The following is a 20,966-nucleotide window of genomic DNA, read 5'->3' on the forward strand; positions in this document are numbered from 1 at the left end:
TGGTCTCCAAACCTCAAACTTTGCCAGTCATCACACATTTTCCTTACATTTCTGTGATGGAAACTTCAGAAATCTAAAGGAATCCACAAAATTCCTACCACCCAGCATTGCCCCACTTGTGCAGATAACAATGCTGTGCCACTTGTGTGGCTGGGCCTAGTGACAGTGACAGGAACTTACCAAACCAAGGGCAATGGGAGCCCTTGCATGGGGGATCCTAATGACATCAGATATGTTCCTTTCTTACGGATTCCAGAAGTTTCCATCATAGAAATGTGAGAAAAAATGTGTGTTTTTAGTCAACATTTGAGGTTTGCAGGGCATTGTGGGTAAGAGAATGGTATGGGTGGATGCAAAACATACCACTTTGAACTCCCCCAGATGGTCTGGGTCTGTGGATTTTTCCAAGCAGCAGCTTACCCAAGTCCAACAAGTGCAGCAAATGAACATTGCAAGTGGAATGACCCTAGGAGTTAGCCCAACTCTCCTTACCCATTTGTAAAAAAACATCCAAAAGAATCAAATATCAGATTGCTTGCCATTGGGATAAGATACTTTGGTCTGCAGGAGAACAGAAAGACTATTTCCCCATTTTTGAGAGGGTGGGGGCATGTCCATGGCCGTGCTGGGAAGCCCAACACACAAAGAGTTGATGGGCAGAGTGCTGAAACTCTTCAAACACTCACCCGCAGTCGCAGATCTAGGTTAAATCCATATGTCTTTTGCTCAGTATGCCAACCCAGTTTGGACCCAGCCATATGAAAATCAGTCTTAACCCTGCTCCCCATGGGAATAGTCCAGCCAGAACTACTGAAATAGTCTTTCTGCCCCCCTACCGGGAAGGTTCTTCCTGGACCACAAACAAGCATCCTGGGACCGTTCTTTTGCTCACGATACCACCCCCATTTGGAGTCAACCATATGCAAATCAGTCTTGACCATGCTCCCCATGGAAAACAGTCCAGTCTGAACTGCCAGGCCATGTCCTCCATGGACCAGCAACACACATCCGGGGAACGGTTTCTTGGTATCATCCCTCATTAGCCAGGCTACCTGGGATCCAGTGGCACACTGACCACTTAGGGCGAACATAGAAGCACACAAAGAGATGATGGACGGAGTGCTGAAACTTTTCAAACACTCACTCCCATCACAGATCTAGGTTAAATCCTTCATTCTTGTGCTCACTATACTGTCCCCAATGTGGACCCAGCCATATGCAAATCAGTCATTACCCTACTCCCCATGGGAACAGTCCAGCCAGAACTGCTGAACCAGTCTTTCGACCCTCCTACTGGGGCAGATGGGGTAATTCCCCCCATCTGCCTCTGGGGGCAGAAAAGTTGTTTCCCTTTTTTGGGGAGGGCATGGCCAAGCTTGGCAGCCCAATGCAAATAATAAAATAAAAAAATAAAAATCCTGGTCATCTAGTGCACTTTTAGCCCCGTGGGGTAATGTGGGGTTAATTGCCCCCCATTTGCCCACCCAAGGGGGCAGAAAGACTTTTGCCCGTTTTTGGGGGAGTTGGGGCATGGCCATGCCCATGCTGGGCAGCGGTCACCAATGTAAAAAAAAAATGAAATCCCTCATGTCTAGTGAAATTTATGCCCCCCTTGGGGGGGCAGTTGGGTTAATTCCCCCATATGCCACCCTTGGGGGGCAGAAATACTGTTTTCCTTTTCTTCAGGAGTGGGGGCATGCCAGGTCCATGCTGGACAGCCTTCACTCATACAAATTGAAAAAGTAATCCCTGGTGTCTAGTGGGCGTTCTGTGTCATATGGGGGTAATTGCCCCCTATCTGCCCCCCAGGGGGGCAGAAAGGCTATTTCACTTTATTGGGGGGGGGGGGTTAGGGCATGGATATGCCCTTGATGGGCAACCCTTGCTGCCTCAAATAAAAACAAATAATCCCCAGTGTCTAGTTGATTTCTGCCCCCCTTGGGGGCAGATGGGCCTACAAATATGGCCAATCTGCCACGGGGGTACAGAATATGGCCATATTAATGCTCCCACAATGGAGAACAACCCTTGTCCAAGGGGCCACTCCCCTACATGTTATATTAAAAATATCCGGGGTCTATTGGTTTTCTGCCCCTCCTAGGGTCTGATTGGTCTAAAAAAATGGACCAATCTGCCCCCATGGGGACAAAAAACATCAAAAATAATTCTCCCATAATGGGGAGTGACCCTTGCCCAAAGGGCCACTCCCCAGCATATATTTTTTTAAGTCTCTGATATCTAGTGGTGTTCCGTCCCCCTCCCTGGGGGCAGACTGGCCTAAAAATAGGGTCTATATGTCCCCCTGGGGACAGAAAATGCCCAGAATAATCAACCCCTAATGCAAAGCAGCCCTTGCCTAACGGCCCGCTCCCTGCTACAAAAATTAATCCCTGGTGTCTTGTGGAGGGGATCCCTGCTTAGGGATTACCCTGTTTGGCAGATCCCCAAGCAGGGATCCACATGGGAAAGGTAGCATTGGAAGGTGGGAATTCTTCCTTTCCAACGATACCTCGTCCATGTCGTCTGGTGTTCGAGGGCTGAGATAGCCCCATGAGCCATGAAGCAGTGAAAGTGAAATGAGCTGAGCAGCTTATTTCACTTTCACTATAATGACGTCAGTGTGCCTTGCACACCAATCTTCATTACAGTGAAAAAAGAAATGCCTTGAGTGGCTGGTGAAGGTATTCTCCAGCTCCTGATGCTGAAAAACAAAAAAGAAAATCCCTCTGTTGTAAACAGCAGAGGGAATTTGTGGTCATGTGCAGAGGATGAAAAAGTTCTGTCCTCCGTACATGTCCATGATGGCTGAGGACAGGACCAATCGGTCCTCAGCATATGACAGGTTAAGTACTGCCACCTCACACAAAAAGCCTCACCTGTTAAACCTGTGAATTCTCTAACCAAACAACCTACCCTCTAGTTCCACCTCTAGGTACAACCAGACCACCCCAACATATTTCCACCTATATCCCCTTTGCCTTTGCTCCTCCTCCTACACCAGGCCACACCTCCTTAATGCACCATGATGCAAAAAGTAAAGAGACCCTGCTAAAATGCTTGCTCCTCCAGGCAAGATCCATGAACAAGAACCACTTCAATGTATTTGATCTCTCAGAAACCACACCAGAGCTCACCTTTTTACAGACATGTGGCTCAGTGAAGGCTCTACACCCATATGCCACAAGGTCATCCCAACTGAATACAGTATCATCAACAGATTGCATAGGCAAAACTGGAGGAGGCCTGGCAGTCAACTATCGGAAAGAACAAAATATTGCGCACATTAAAAATTCACCACGGAACATTACAGATAAGCGGGCACCCTTTATCTAGATCTCGCATTTTGCATCATTTTAATAAATGAACCACCATCCAGCATCGCAAACATTTAAGATATCTTACTAGATACAGTGACCAAGATTTTTTTTAACATCCCCAAACTGTTTATTCTAGGTGACATCATCTTCTTGCTGACAGCAATAATCTAACTATAATTGTAGACATGACATCCAATTGTATGGCCTTCAACCTCCAACAAATTGTTTCTGGCATAACTTGCACCACTGGGTACACAGGTGTCATATTTTGGACAGGCCACTGTGACTGACAAATTCCCACTAATCTGGAAGAAATACCACATCAATATAATGTCATTACCTTCAGGATCAACATACCAAGACTAACAATATAATTCAAGGACAGCAGTTCTTAACAATAACAAACGCACATTCAGATAATTACACCTTCTAACACTCAAATCCCATCACGAAAAACTTCAATATGTGACCATAAGACATTCATCACTTCTTCAAATGGCTCTCCACTATAATGGAAAATGGGCTATCACTAAGAGAAGACCACATTCTGGGTTCACCACATGAAGAAAAACACATAGATCAAGACAATGTAAAAACAATGTAAGAGCAACTCAGTATACCTCAACAAAAGTGGTGGAAGCAGTTGTGAAGAACACATACCATGTCACTATAAACAGAGCCTACAAAATAGCTATCAGAATCACAAGCAGATAATACCTCTCCACACCATAACTGAAACAGATAGCCCTTCAAAGTTACTCCACAAAAGAATAGAAGGATTTTGCAATCCAGAGTACCAAAATGTAGAAACTCCACAATTGCAAGACTTGTGTAGTAAATTCCCAATTAAATGATCTCAAAAAGTGAATAGGCAGAAAATTACCTAGAGGATGTCAGGTAGCACTCCCCAAGACTTGACTCAACCACAGCAAAGAGGGGTAAAATAAGTCTTCCAATGCTTAATACTTTCAATGCCCACTGAGAAAAAGAACTCTATAATATTGTCATCAGAAGAAAACAATCAGGATGATCTTCAGGCTCAGCACCTAAAAAATCTGTAAAGACATGCTTAACACAACCTGCACGGCAGAGGGTAGCTAGAAGCATATTCAGCAAGACCCTGGAACCAGGTTCTCTCCCACCCAAGTTGAAAATCTGCAATACTAGATCACTCCTCAAGAAGAAGAAATTCAGCCTATCTAACCTAGAAAACTATAGAACAATATCCAATGGCCTGTTCCTAGGTAAAGGAGATGGTGTAGCATAGCGGCCTGAGCTGCCAACTTTGAAGGTAGTGGGAACCAGGTTCGAGTCTTGGAGTTTGCATTGGCTCAACATCCAGTGATTCTGGGCAAATCACGTAATCTCTCCATGCATACAATTCGGCACCTTGAGACCCTCACGGGTGATTTGCCTTCCTTTACAAATTCTGGATTTAAGTAATTGAAAGACCCATTGTTACTCAACTTCCCAGGTTTACTGAGGAAAATGATATGACATCAGATCAACAATCTGGATTCAGGACATGAAGAGGCACAGAGTGAGCCTTCATATCCATATGGGATGTCCTAAACCTCAAATGCACAAGAATGGGGTGGTGCTTTACTGTGCCTGGACCTATCAGTAACATTTGCCACTGTACACATCCACACACTTTACGGACTCCATAATTTTGGAATATATGAAGATGCTCTGAAATGGATTGTCTCATAACTGAATGCCAAAGGTGTGTGTGCCTAGTACCTTTGACATCAACCCCTTAAACCCATTATTGTGGATTCCCGGAAAGGTCCATCCTAAATCCTCTTTTAGTCAATATCTTCCTCCCTGTCTTACTAGACCTGATTAGATTGTTCAACCTCACCTGTTACAACTATTGAGATTATACAAACAACTCTCCAAAAATGGATGACTCAGGAGTTCTCTACCAGTCAAGACTTGATGAATGCCTTTGTTCCTTAAAAATATGGATAATGAGTAACTTTCTAAAGCTCAAGACCACAAAGAAAGAGCTCATAACCAGGGGTCACGAGAGGAAATAAACCCTAGGTTAACCATGGATTCAGACCTATCATTGATAGCACCTGTCAACATACCTCAAAGGTAACCTTCTACTCAATGAAAATACTGTGATGCAACTTCCCACACCTTAAATACCAATAACAGCTACAGTCTGTCCTCAAACTGCAAGCTCGACTGGGCCAACTGAATATACAAAGGCAGCTCTAGTTTTATTATATTTAAAATAGAACTCAAGCAAAATGTTACTCCTCCTTCCAATTAGGGAACTCACAACACCAGTCCTGCAAGCATTTCCAGTGACCTGAAGTTAAAAGTGCAATGTTCAAGATCATTTGCATCATCCACAGAGCCACCCAAGGGAAAATACCATTATACCAACAAACTAAATTCAGGCCATACAAACAATATGGGACACTATACTCCAGGATTACACTTTGCATCATAATTTCCCCTTATACACCATCCCATAACCTTAAAATATAGCCCAAAATAATAGTTTCTCTTACAGGTACAATCTACAGTGCCCAAACATAGAACAGTAACGTATCCCTTTCCGTGGCCAGGCAAGTTATGAGGGGCTGACCTGAGTCTAGCCTCAGTACTACTTAGTAAGCAAATTTCATACATAACCCTCCTGGCCCTCACTAATATAATTACACTCAGCAGTTGTGCAGCTGATTTCAGTTAAAACAGTTTGCATAATGATGACCTAATACTGCTTGGCCTTCTAAAACTCATATAAGACAGAAACTCAGTAAGCTAGAGCAGTACCAGTTCAAAGCAACAAAGTACCCACCATCAACTGAACAGGCATGGAATAGCTTAAGAGATCTGCCACATGCTGCTAACTACTAGCGGGCTCTTATTTAGTCCATCACTGTAGGTCCCAATTAGTAACATGCTAGGGCCACTTCTCGACACATCACAGTGGCAATCATATAAGGCATAGTTGTAAAAATGTCCAACCCTGCAGATCTATTGATCATCTCTCCCATCAGGCTATACCTGCTTAGGACCATAAACACAAACAAAAACTTCAGAATGGACTGTGACCAGAAGATATACATTAAAGGTACCTGCAGAGCTGATCAACGGTGACAGCTCACTAAAAACTGTGCACCTCTTTCTCACACTTCTTCATCCATAGCACTGCTAGGTGCTGCATCCCACCGCACAATAATCAAAGCTCTGTGGTCTTGTCGCAGACATGGAAAAACATCCCACAAATAATCAAAACAAAAACATAACCCTTTCAACCACACATCGTACACGATGTAGCATGCTACCTTTGTAGGCAAGTGCTTTATGGTCGCACCTAGTGGTAATAAGCTCACAATAAGAATTGCAATACAATATAATGGCATCTTCGATTCACCAATGGCATTAATCTTATATGGAACTGTGAAGCACTCATCCCTGACCTTGCCATAATTGAAGCATATATTTGACACTCACATTTGGCAAAAAGGCATGCAAGCATGGTCTCTCAACAACATGCATATTCAGTTTGCATAAAACTTCAAATCCAGAGCAGCCACTCCTCAATTTAGCAATGCATACCTTACCTAAACCTCAAGCAAAGGAAACTCTCTGGCTAATAAGAAAATTGAATGCACATTCATCACCTCCCAAACGTACTTCATTAAGATTGCATATCCACACCTCTCTACACCACTTGTATCAAAAGCCTGTAGTGTACTTTGCCACAGACAGGGCAATTCTCCCATAGACACCAAACCAACGTCTTACGCTAATAACAGGCTATAAAAATGATCACTTTTCTCATGAACCTATATTAACATATATACACACCAACAAACCTCCGAGGGTATAAAACACCACCGGAGAAGTGGTGCAGAAGCAGAGAGCTATACTTGTGGTCGCAATCCAATATAGACTTTTTTTGCTATTACAAATAATCTCTCCTGGAATTACCCCAAGACAGAGAAAAATTGGAATATGTGTTCTTCTCCACTGGTATTATTTCAACAAATTGTGTCGTCCCCATTATGCACTGATTTACAGAGACATGTGGAAAGATCTGTTCCAGTTAGGACTTGAATGCGCTAGAAAAACTGCATCACGTTTCCTTGTCTGGGACTATGTCTGCATTTTGACTTGACACAAACACAATGTTTTTTCTTCCTTCTCAGTATCATTTTAAGAATTTGAAGGATAGAAATCCAATATTTATTTAATGTTCTTATACTGCCTTTTACCTTGTCTAAATGTAACTTTATTGTTTTGCTGTCGCTACCTTTGTGAATCTCTCTTTAGTTGTTGTTCTGTGGTTTTGTTATTTGTGTGGAAAGGGACTGAGAGATGGATCAATGCACTTTAGCTGTCTAGGGGCCCAAAGAAGACAGTTCTTCAGACTTTAGCAAACCGCTGTGAAAGGGCAGAAGGAATATCAGATGCAGACAATTCTAAAACAGAACACGGAAATGCAAGGAATTCCAGCTAGGTTAACCATTTACAATACAGTTTACAGTTTGTAAGGCTTAGCGGTTAGAGCAGTTGGTGTTGATTTGATGATCCTTCAGCAGACATGGATTTCACCACAGGGTCGAAGGACGCCACTGCAAACTGATTGCTAGGAAGCCATGAAACAAGTAAGACAGGAAGAACACCGACACAGCAAGGAGTGAAGGAGACCAAAAGAGAACAGTAAAGGAGTACCAGAGGGAGGAAAACAACAAACGTGAGGATGGGTAACAAGCACACATTGGTGCAGAAGCAGAGAGCTACAATTCACAATGCGTTCTAGGCAAACGGTGTGTGCAATGAAAAGTTTTAAGTTCTGATAAGCCACAAGTAACATAGAAGTGATCCAAAATCAGGAAGTGAGTAGTGGCACTTGTTGGAAACTAGGAGAAGTTAGGGGGTTCGTTTTCCCAGCCTCTTTATTTGAAATTAAAACGCCTTGCACTTTTATCTCATTGTGTGTTTGCACCTAGGCTGACTCCTGACACTTAAGGTCATTGTCTACACTACTTTCCCAACTTTGTATTGGAAACTGGTTTCCAATGCTGCTAGCTACGGGATTTTAAATATGTTTTAAACAAGTATGAAAGAAGTCTGTTTTTTTTAAATGTAGATTTTCCTGATAGAGTGGGAAAGTTCTGATTTTATTAAACCCACAGAAGTAAATGTTATCCCTTTGCAAAGATTTGCCATTTGCAGCTTAGTACCACGATACTTATTTTTGGTTAATTCCAGCTCCTACTCCCGTTGCTTTTTGTAACATGTAAGATATGTTTTATGGATATTTCTCCAAAGGCCACACTGAGCATTCTCTTTATTGTCCCTCTTTTTCATCATACTTAAATTACTCTCGCACACAAGAAATTAAGTTATTCTGCCGGCAGTCAAGAGTACTCTACGGGACTATGCACTTTGATTTGTTGACTAATTGATTGTTCATTGGTTGTCTACTTCCCTAAGAATTTTAGGAAGCGTGGTTTCTTTTTTTTTTTTATCTGGGCACAGTTTAATAAAGACAAGAAGAGAAGACATGTGGCCTCCTGTGTTTAATATACACTATCAGTGAGGAAACTCCGCATTTAACTACAATAGGAAATTGTAAACGCTGAACTTCAACTGAAACATAATTTTCAATAGGGTGGTAACATTTCTTTTCACCTGCAATGTTTTCATTTTTGCCTCTTGCAAAGGTTGCACATATTCCTGTGTTAACTTTATTTTAAACCAACCAAACATTATTCCTACATTTTCAGATACATTTTAGCTAATAGCAAGATAGTTTTCACTCTAATCTAACCAAGCCATATGGATAATGTATTCAGTTTAGTTTTCTCCTATTTGCAAGGCTGTTCTGTGCATAGATTTCCTCTTCAGGTTTACCTTTGTTGAAGGCAGACAATGTTATTGCACAACAGAACTTCCAATCAATTAGTCAGGATTTATAAAGCGTGGCTAATCACCCAATAGGCTATCCAGGTGCTTGAAGGTCCCTGAGGCTTATTCAAACAACCAAGTCTTGAGGGCCATTCAGAATTCCGGAAGTGAGGTGATGGTCCAGAGGTGTGTGGGGAGGCTGTTCCAGCTTTTTGGTGTGATGTGAGCGAAGGAGCATCCTCCACTTCTGCTTCGGTAGATGAAGGGACTATGGGCAAGTTAAAGGGAGGCAGAGCATAGTCTTCTCAACAGTTGGTGGAAGTTTAAGCGGTGGTTAATGTACACAGGTCTTTGGTTGTGTATAGCCTTGTGTATGTGGGTCAGCAGCTTGAATTGGCATCTCCTCTGTACGGGGAGCCAGTGGAGTTGGCTGAGGTGGGGTGTGATAAGGGTTTGTCGGGAAAGGCTGATTGCAGCATTCTGGATGGTCTGAAGTCTCTGCATGATGTGTGCAGTGATTCCTACATAGAGGGAGTGCCTGTGTCACAGTGAGTCTCGTGTGTAGGGGTAGCCACTTGAAGATCCTACATAGCATGTGAAAAGTGAGGAAGCAGGCAGAGAAGACCGCATTGATCTGTGATTTCATGTTGAGCTTGTTGTCAATGATGATTCCAAGGTTTCTGGTATAGTCGGAGGAAGTAGGGCCCGTATTTATACTTTTTTTAGCGCCGCATTTGTGCCGCTTTTTGACGCAAAACGGCGCAAACCTACAAAATACAAAGGTATTTTGCAAGTTTGCGCCGTTTTTGTGTCAAAAAACGACGCAAATGCGGCGCTAAAAAAGTATAAATACGGGCCTAGGTGCGGGCCTTAGGTCTGATGGCCAGCAGCAGGTGTTCCATGTGTTGCTGCTATTACCAACGATCAGTAGTTCCATCTTGTCTGTGTTCAACTGAAGACAGTTGTTCTTCATCTAGTCAGCGATGTTTGTCATGCACCTGGTGGATGGGTCGTCGGTGAGTGAGAAGATGCATTGGGTGTCGGAAGAGTAGGAAATTATGTTGAGACTGTGGGACCTGTTGATGCTGACCAGTGGAGTTATAGATGCGTTGAAGAGTGTGAGACTGAGGAATGAGCCCTGGGGGATATCTACTTGGGATCATAGTGGGAGGTGGATCCTCTGGGTTCTTCGCTTGAGGAAGGATGTGATCTATCTGAGCACGTGCCCTTGGATGCTGATGTGGTGGAGTCTTTTGATCAGCATGTGGTGGGATACGGTGTCCAAGACTGCCAAGAAGTTGAGGAGGATCAAAGCTGATGTTTCTCCTAGATCGAGAAAGGTTCGGATGTTGTCGGTAGCTGCGATCATGGCAGTGTTGGTGCTGTGATTGCTGCAGAAGCTGGATTGGGAGGCATTGAGTAACTGGTTCTGCTCCAGGTATGTCATGAGTTGCTTGTTGATGATCTTTTTCCACTGCCTTCACTGAGATTGGGAGCAGGGAGATTGGCCTTTAGTTTGGGGTTCACTGGGGTTGGCAGAGGGTTTTTTGAGAGGGGTCTGGTGTGTTTCCAGATGTCAAGAAATGTTGCAGTGGTGATAGAGATGTTGATCAGGGTGGGGAGTTCCTGGCTGATCTTTTAATTTCTAAGGTTGAAGATATGGTGCGGGCATAGGTCTGTGGGAGCTCCTGAGTGGATGTTTTTTTATGGTACAGGTGATGTCCTGGAGAGGATGTTCCAGGTAGAGAGTGTGTGATTCGTGTCAGATACTGTGGTGGCATATCTATTGAGGAAGTCTGTAGATGTGGGTTGGGGTTCAAAATCTGTATATGGTTGTGATCTTGCTGTGGAAAAAATGGGCGAGTTTGTCACACAACTCCTGTGAGGGTGTGAAGTTGTTTTCACTGGCAGCTGGGTTGGAGAATTCCTTAATGATGTTGAAAAGTTTCTTAGTGTTGTTGGTGATGGTTTCGATGCATACGGCAAGTTCTGTCTTCTTTGTTGTCCTTAGCAGGAAGTGGTAGAGGTTGATGGAGATCTTGAAGGATGCTCTGTCAGAGGCATCCTTGCTGGTGCACCATCTCCTGTCCAGCTGTTTCACTTTTCTGAGTTCTTGGTGTACCAGCTGTCCATTTGAGAGGATTTTCTCTTGTTGATGCTCTTGATGGGGAGGATGCTGTCAGCGTAATTGGTGATCCAGATGTTGAAGTATTTTACTCCCTGTTTAGGGTTGGTGGTGGTAGCAAGATTGGAGGTGCTGAGGGTGTCTGTCCAGCTCGTCTCTGAGATTTTGTTCCACCTCTGTTGGGGGGCACTGGTCATCTTGGGGGTGTAGGTGTGGGGGCTGGAGATGCTGAAATGGATGATGGAAGGGTTGGTCCATGTGAGCATGTGACATAGCTGCATTTGATGGGGTCGCTGGAGGTGAAAATTGGGTCCAGCATGTGTCCTGCCATGTGTGTTGGGTTATGGATGAATTGGGTCATTCCGAGGCTGCTCATATTGTCGAGGAGGTGTGCAGTGTTGTTGTTGTTGTTAGGGCTGTTGATGTGGAAATGTAGGTCACTGAGGAAGATGTAGTCCTTGGAGTCTAAGGCCAGGGGCACAATGATGTCTGAAATGGTGCTGCAAAAGCTGGAGCCAGGCCTGAGCCTTGGTATGTGAGGCTGCCTCTGATGGTTGTTTTATTGTCAGTATGGAGCTTGAAGTCGAGATGTTCCATGGGGGTGGTGGTGGTGTTGTTGGTGGTGGTATTTGGGGTGGATGGCTGTTCCTTTTCCCGGCTTGTTGGTGTGGTCTTGGTGAATGATTTTTCATTCATTTGTCACCTGTGACAATGTCTGGGGTGGATGTGGAGCTGTACCAGGTCTCGGTGAAGATGATGTTGATTGCTGCAGAAGCTGGATTGGGAGGCATTGAGTAACTGGTTCTGCTCCAGGTATGTCATGAGTTGCTTGTTGATGATCTTTTTCCACTGCCTTTACTGAGATTGGGAGCAGGGAGATTGGCCTTTAGTTTGGGGTTCACTGGGGTTGGCAGTGAGGGCCTGTAATTCAATGGAATGCTTCCATAGTGAGTGTGTGATGAGAAGAGCGTATGTGAGTTGATGTTTTGTTCAGGCGGTGTCTGAGGTGTGTTCGGGATGGGGCTTGTTTGCGAGCTGGTGTGTGTGCTGTGGCAGGTGAAGTGGCAGTGGGTGTAGGTGAAAGGTCCTAATGTAGAGCATGGGTCGGCATGGTGGCAGCATTTTTTGTGGCATCTGGGGTTTAGGGTGCAGAGCTAGGTGATGGGGTATCTGTTGAGAGGAGGGAGGGCCAGCAGTTGTGGCACTAGGTGCAGCCCAGGGGCGGATCAACACAGATGGGCTTGCCTTGGGCTTGCTTTTGACGTGCCAGCATCACACCCGCTGCACACGTCTGCTGTGCAGTTTCACTGTGGCCTGCATTAAATAAGTCCCGGGGTGGGCAGGGTTTCTGTTGGTGGGAAGAATGTGAGTGAGAAAACTCAGCCAGGAAAACCCCAGTGGGAAAACCCATGCAGCTGCGGTGTCACTGGATCAATCAGGAGCAAGCAGAAAACTGGAAGCCACAGGCAAGTGGCAGGCTAGGTGTCCAGGTGACTACTGATGTGGTTCGCTATGGCCTGCATTAAGTAGGTCCTGGAGTGGACAGGGCTGCTATTGGCAGGAAGAACAGTGAGTGGGAAAACCTGGTTGGGAAAACCCTGTCAGGAAAACCCAGGGAGCTGCTGTGTCACTGGATCAGTCTGTAACAAGCACTAACTGGAAGCCACAGGCAAGTGGCAGGATAGGTGTCCAGTAGCCTATTCTAAGGGCTTGATTCACAAAAGAAAGTTATACAGTTACACTATTAAAAATAATCTTTTAACTAGGTATAAATTCACAGCCTTTGGGAAGATTGGAAGTAGTAAGCCTGTAACTCCACTCTAGAGTTTTCTGGCCTACGATTGGGACCGTCATGTGACATTTGGAATTTCTCAGTTGCAAAGTTGTTCACAGGAACAACTTTGTAATGAGAAGATGGGTACTTTAATTTCTCCTTCTATGTTTCGCTCCATGGAGAAAACATTTTGGCCACTGGTAAATATGTTTCCGTACACCACCACATAGTTTGGTGTTTTATGGTCCCCTTCCTTGCTTCCAAGGGGAGTTTGTCATGACCCACACTGAAGCAAAATTAGAGCTGTTTTCATTTTGGAAAATGGTGTGGGACGAATTTGTGCATTGTAATAAAGTGACATCTTTGTGGGTCTTCACAAACTTGAAAGGTTCACCACATCTTAATCCTACTACTTCCCACACTTCCCACTCCTTGTATGGGGTTTACACTTGCATAGTACTATTCAGCTGTGGCCTAAAATTCTGCACTAGTATTTGTGGCCATTCATATTTGGCTATCCGAATCAGGCCCAAACTATGATTGGCCAGGCTGCCTTGATGAGGTGTGAAGTGGCCTGGCTTAACACAAAGAGATGTACCTGGGGGAGGAGATCTCCTCTCAGCAGATGGGGAAGCAGGAAGGGGGGAGGGCTGCCAAACTGGTCTTCAAAGTCAGGGAAGGACATTTGGAGCAACCCACAACACCTTCACATCCTGCAAACCCAGACAATTAGGGGCCCCCTTATTTAGATTAGGAGAGGGCAGGAGAGCAGTATGTTTAGGATTTGTAGCCACACCAGTGGGTGGGCTCAGCCAGATGTAACCTCTAAGAATCACTTTCCGCCATAATAGACTTTTTAGGAATGTTGCTCCCTGGGATTGATTTTGCCATACTTCCCAGGAAGTGGTCATCACCGGGGGAAGGACCCTGCCCCTGATTGGAGAACCAGGACCCCCCTGTTTTTCACCCAGGAGCAAGAATAAAACTGGCAGACCTGCACCCACACCTCAGATCGCTATCAGATTCCAACAAGAAAGAACTACAGAAGAAGAAGGACTGCCCTGCTGGACCCCTGGCCTGCACCTGGACCCTTCACTTTGGAGGACTGAACCAGCTGCACACTTGGGCTTTACCACAAGAAAGACTTTGCCTGGCTTCAACTGGTTCAAGGAGGGACTCCCTGCTTACTACAGGTGAAAACTTGCTAACCAGAGTCCTCTGCACCAACTCCTGAAGAAATCAACCAGCTGACCACTGTTAAGTGGCCAAAAAGGAGTTTGCATCAGGTGCATTCTGGGAGTTGTAGTCCGCACCCTCAAGGAGCATCTCAGAGCGTCTGGAACCTTGGGGTGAAATGTGGACCTCAAAAGAACCTTAAAATAACATCTGGAAGAAGATCCAGAAGTTTGGAGAAGTTTGGAGAACTTTTGGAAAAATAGCTCCATAGAGGGACCGACCCGCCGCAGCAACTCTAGCTGGCTTGCCTCAACCACGACCCGACCTGACTTGCAGGTTCGTCCTGGTGAAGAAAATCTCTAAAAAAGTGACTACCTCTGAACGTAAGAAGTTGACTAGCACATCCCGGGCAGTGTATCCAGAGAGGGCTCCAAGGACGTCAGATCAAGACAGGTTTGCCCCAGTCAAAGGATTTTCACCTCGAAAAAACAACTAAGTGCGAAGGTAAAAATCTCCACCAAGGGCTCCTGCAACGCGTATCCGAGGAAGAGTTCTAGGAGGTCGGATTGGACTGGCAGGTTTGTCCCGCTAAAGAAAATCTCCCGAAAAACGACTAAATCCTACTGTAAATTTTTGACCGAGGCCTTCTGCGGGCTGTAGCCGAGCCGGACTCCATCACGGTTGGCTTTAAGCTTTGGCTTTGCCCCGGTCGAGGTGTGACCAGAACGACAGATTGGCGCTTTTTTGTTTCTATGCACTAGAAAGCAATAATTCTTTAAAAATTAATATCTCCGGTTCACCTTATCTGATTTTATTCACTTTTTGTGACATTTTAAAGCTACAAATATTTACTATTTTTATAAATTGATTTTGGATTTTTACACTGCTTCCTGTGTTTTATTTGATTACTGTTTTATCAATCAATCAATTAATTTGTAAAGCGCACTACACCCGTGAGGGTTTCAAGGCGCTGGGGGGGTGGGCGCTGCTACTGCTCGAAGAGCCAAGTCTTGAGTAGTTTTCTGAAGGAAAGAAGGTCCTGGGTCTGTCATAGATCCGGCGGGAGGGTGTTCCAGGTCTTGGCGGCAAGGTACGAGAATGATCTGCCGCCGGAAGATTTGCGTCGGATGCGGGGGACGGAGGCGAGGGCGAGGTTACCGGAGCGGAGATGCCGGGTGGGGGTGTAGAAGCTGAGTCTGTTGTTCAGGTATGATGGTCCGGTGTTGTGGAGTGCCTTGTGTGCGTGGGTGAGGAGCTTGAAGGTGATCCTCTTGTTGACGGGGAGCTAGTGAAGGTCTCTTAGGTGGGGGGTGATGTGGCAGTGCCGAGGGATGTTGAGGATGAGTCGGGCGGAGGCGTTTTGGATGCGTTGGAGGCGTTGGAGGAGTTTGGATGAGATACTGGTGTAGAGGGCGTTGCCGTAGTCAAGTCTGTTGCTGACAAGGGCCTGGGTTACTGTTTTTCTTGTTTCTGTTGGGATCCATTTGTAAATTTTGCAAAGCATGCAGAGGGTGTTGTAGCAGGAGGAGGAGATGGCGCTGACCTGCTTTGACATGTAGAGTGAGGAGTCGAGGGTGAAGCCGAAATCAATATATGATATTTGAATGCTTTAAGTTTGTCTCCTAAGTTAAGCCTTGTCGCTCGTTGCCAAGCTACCAAGGGTTGAGCTAGGTTTAAATTACTGAGACCTAACTGGACCTAAGTGGAGGTTGGTGACCTATTGCGAGGTGTAGGTACTTATCTGCCCTTACCAATAACCCATTTTCCAGCACACATAATATGTAGAGAGCACTCTTGTGGTTACATGATGCTATACCATGCATAAAGTGTTGCAAAAGTTATGACTTTCATGTAGAAGTGGCACAGAGAAATACCACTGAAAACTCCCATAATATAACAAAGCTTAGCACAGATCTTCCTGAAGATTAAAAAATAAGCATTGCAACTCGATTCACTGCTTCCATAACAAATCAGCACATATTAGGTTTGCTGGTCATTGCAGAACACAACTACCCAGATTTACTACTTTGTACACATTCAAATATACTGAACTGCATTGCACAAAAGGGGAAATTAGCACAGAGATATACCTACTATGATTGGCCTGATGATGCTCTTATCTCCTGCGCTGGCACCCAAACAAGGCTTTCTTGTGTCATGCACAACACCATGGTAAAGAGGTGAATGTGCGCTGTATATCACTGGATTTTCTTGGGATCTTGGCAGTGTAAAAAAATGATGCTAGCCTGTGCGCCACTTCAGAAGCAAAAATGATGCTACAGCTCCAAAATTGACACTAGGCTGAATAAGGCACGCGATCGTAGTATCACTTTTGACTGCTGAAAGCATAAAAAAATTGTTCCAAAATGTTGCAGTTTAAAAAAAAAAAACAACAGGACACATTCCAAATGCTGACATGCAGAACCCAGGAGACAAGAGACCCCAGGACAACCATAATAACCCCAGTACCAGCCAGGATGTCCAGAAAGACTCCCACGTGAAGGGGACGAGGAAGAGGGAGTGCAAGTTTAATGAGGAGGAGAATAACATCCTGATCACTGAGGTGATGGAGCACTAATACCAGCTACTCGTCACCTCAAAATTGCCATTAGGGAGGAAAGAGGCCATACTGCAGTCCATTGTGGACAAGGTCAACACTGTGGCAGAAATCAAGAGGACAGTGATCGACTGTAAAAAGCCCTGGCACAATTGCAATGGAAGGACAAAGAAGAAACTGGCCAGCAACGCAAGAAAGCATTGCAGACCAGAGATAGAAGTACAGCACCCCAGGAGCAGCTGGATGAATTGGAGAAGGTGTCAGCTGTCATCTCTGCGACTTGGTGAAGGGAGTCCCAGGACATAATAGTGCAGCATATAGTGAGCAAAAAGAACCACACGGTAAGTCACAATGAGGGGCAATATGGCAATTAGACAATGTTATACGGTGCAGGCAGCTATGTCCCAGCGGTAAAGCACACTGTCTGTAGGCCAAAGGGTAGTATCCTGGAACTTCTGTGGTTAACAACAAAGACATGTAATGCACACTGATCTCCCACAGCGCGAGGTGTGTTGATTGGGGGTATCCACACATAGGGACATGGTAGAGACAATAGTACCCTGAATTAAACTGTATTGCACCCAGCTAACCTGGCATGCAGGGTGAGTGCACACAGGTGTCAACTGCCATGGAACGGAACACAGGAACTACTCACAACTATTCAATTGGAGTGTGGAATGCAGAGATGATCACCACAGGACCATGTGTGTAAAAAACTAATGATGATGTTTGGGCCTGGTGGGCCACTGCTGTGCATTGTAAGTGCTGACTGTGCATGTCAAAATTACATTCAGTATGAATGGGGAAACTGTGCATATTGGGGAGGTGGAAATGGACATGTGTACTGCATTGTAGCTACATAAATAGACATACATGCAATGCTTGTGTCACACCTGGGGGGTGGAAGAGAACAGCCCATTGGGGCACTACCACCTACATGTCATGTGGACCAGGGGGAACATGTAGCATGTGTGGGAAGGGAACCTGATGCCACATTGTCTCACAGTGCCACTTGTTAAATTTAGAGGATGTCAAACAGGGACTTGACATAGGATACCAAGAACCACTGAGCCATCACAAACGACAGGACTCATAAAAAGAACCTAGGCTGAAATGGGTGGGACTACTCATGTGGGAATCATATGTAGGTACTTGCCACTACTTACACCACTACTACCATGTAGGGTGATGCCTCACCAATAGCTTTCTATAGCAAAGCAACATGTAGCAGCATTGAATATGGTCACACATAATCCATGTGTCGTAGGCATGTGAGAAATAAAGTATTATCTGGGTAGCATCACTGTGTGGCACTTACCCGTGAACGAGAACCCAGAAGTGGGTACTCAGAGCAGGCATGTACACATAAATTGACGTGGGTCTGATTCACATGGCGTGACCATATGCAGAACAACTCTGATCATGATGAAATGGGGCAATGTCAATGATCTTAATCTACTCAGTAGGACAGGGCCCATCCCCTCAGACTAAGCACACAGAGCTGAGGAGAACAATGTAGAGATACTGCCATCTGTAACGGAAATACAGAGACATTTTGCATCAATAGCCATGCCTAACAGGTGTACTACACATCACTGTTGCACTGAAACTGCTACATCTGAAACCATGAATGTCAACCTGATAATTAACATCTAGCAGAGATCACCATTAACATATCTCTTTCTCATTGCAGAGGATGAACCCATATCTTCTGGCCAGCTGATTGGACTTGACTTTTCCAATGACGTGAATGACCAACTGAAAAGCATACATCTGGACAACTTCCAGCAAATCCTGAGTGCTTTCCAGACACCTTCTCTGGTTGTGTGGAGGCTAGACAGTTTTGCGTGGTCTCCACTTGATCTGACAAACATCCAACAGACACCACCTGCAAGCCCAGCCAGAGCCCTGGACTCCCAGGACCCACAATTTACATTCTAACAGACAGCTGTAGGAGCCTAGGAGTAGGTGCAGGCAGGGATATAGACCATGGCAGGCACCCCAGAAGCAGTCCATAGGTGCCTCAGTATGAATAAGGATAACTTAACTCAGCCACCATACGAGGCACCTACTCTCAACTCAATGGCCCCCGGCAGTCCTTGGCTGTCATTGCTGGTATCATGAAGCAGCTGCATGAGCAAATGCCTTGCCAAAGTGGCACCAGCAACATTTCAAACAATCTGGGGACAATCACCAACATTTTGGAGTCCATCGAGCAGAAGCAGGACTCCATCATTGCCACCATGGGTGTCTACCACTGTGACTTTGCTGCTGTGTTGTAAAACCAGAAGATCCTCCTCCTGTTGCTGCTCTGTCTTATGTGTTGCCACAGATGAAAGTTGCTGTGGACAAGGAAACCATATCTTCAACTCCTGATGTGTGTGTGACTCCCTCTACCTCAACACCTACAACACCCCTGTCATCAGAGGCACTGTAAACATGCTTCACCAGACAAAATGCCTGGTAGCATTTCGCTGTGGCACATACCCGCATTCTCCTCTGCCCTGTACTTAAGATCATGCCATTGTCAAAACAACTGGCACTGTCCTCAATTGGACGCTCCTTCTGTTGTCCTCTCACATTTGTGGACTGATATTTTGGCCAATCTACCCTAATGGCAATGTTGTCCTCCTCCTCACTATTCTACACACGTCCGATTACATGTTCTCCCCATGGACTCTGTCTGGACATCCAATGGCTTGAACAGTCTGTTAGGGTTGTTATTCCAGGAAATGTTACTAAAACCACTAACTACAATCTGTGTGTTGTATGTGTATCTGAAACAGGACCAATTAGAACATGTTGCATTGTGTGAAGCAAATTACTTTCTAAGGGGACATGTTGTGTAGCTATTATAGCCATTTTTTAGACACATTGTTTTAGTTAACTAGGCCTGCAGCTGTGCACTTTGATACAGTTACATTGTATTCAGTGTTGCTTTATTTTTCTAGCAATAGTTACTTTAGCGGTGCTATTTTATTTTCTCTGTCTCGTTGAACTTTCGCCTAGGAAAGCATCACGTTCTTAGAAGGTAATGTATTTCACTTTGTGCTTTCTTCAAGGCTACAGACAGATAGGGTTGCTGACAGACATGGTATGCTGTGTCTCCAGCATTCACAGAAACACATACACTCATATGTGGGAACCATTACTTAGAATGTCAGCTGTTTTATTATAAAACACCCCTTTGTCCCAGACATGTTAGAGGGAGATTCCAGCCAGATGACCACAACTTTATGCTGATTTCTACATTTTTCACTACAGCTACCTGCTTAGACAACTGAGCCCTGATCCAGATGGGGACGGTGTAGTTTTAGACTTCAGGTCCTTTCTTCAGGTATGAGGAATAATGTTCTCCCAGAGGGAAACCTGAAGGGCAGATTAGGCTTAGTATGCTGTGCTCATACTTAGCGTAGGTGAGTGGTTATAGATCCACCACCCCCTGTTTAGTCAGCATGGTAGGACTGTTTCTGTGTTTTACATTTTTAGTCACCTGCCTGCTCCTATTGTTTTTTGATCACCCTCGTTATTGCTATGCATATGCTTTTATCTAGGATGCAGATATTTTAAGAAATGCTTATTTAAATATATTCTGACTTTGTTGCCTTTGCCTGAGTGAGATCTTGGTAATTGAGACAACAGGATGTGATCTGATGTACCACGATTCCATGGGGAGTCTACCTTACATGGGCTCGGTTGTCACAATCATCTCGGTCAGAGTTGGGGCGCTGCTAGTGAGCCGGAAACCCCAGATTAGGCCGACAAGTGTCAGCTGTTGTGGAATTGTACTAAGTTCACACAACCCAGGGGATCCTACTGCCTAAATCCAGGAGCCCCATAATGAGAACCTACGTGACATGGCGCTACCAACGTTTGTTCAGGCATGAAAAACAGATCTTCCTAAGTATCTCTATCTCACTGCAGGCTAAAGACACCTCGATACTATATACGGAGACGTCCATGGTATTGAGGATTTCCTCCTCAGCTAGGTTGGTGAGACCTATCCTGAGCTGTAGGTTTTTCTAGCTTGAACCATAAAAGGATTGATCCCCAGTTGGTATCCTTCTCTGTGAACGCATAAATCAATAACATGGCGAACCCTCAACGGGTAGCAATAGCAGTAAATATGAGAGGCCC

General features: G+C 44.9%; 1 long non-coding RNA gene across 1 annotated transcript in view; it reads left to right on the plus strand.

Annotated features, from left to right (window-relative positions):
• Positions 1–20,342, plus strand: part of LOC138258780 (uncharacterized) — a 167,476-nt gene extending 147,134 nt beyond the window's left edge. The window contains exon 3 of the long non-coding RNA XR_011198565.1: positions 18,523–20,342. This is a non-coding gene — a long non-coding RNA (uncharacterized lncRNA). The remainder of the gene's footprint in view (positions 1–18,522) is intronic.
• Positions 20,343–20,966: the final 624 nt, after the last annotated feature.

This window comes from Pleurodeles waltl, chromosome 9 (assembly GCF_031143425.1).
Source record: "Pleurodeles waltl isolate 20211129_DDA chromosome 9, aPleWal1.hap1.20221129, whole genome shotgun sequence".
NCBI lineage: Eukaryota > Metazoa > Chordata > Amphibia > Caudata > Salamandridae > Pleurodeles > Pleurodeles waltl.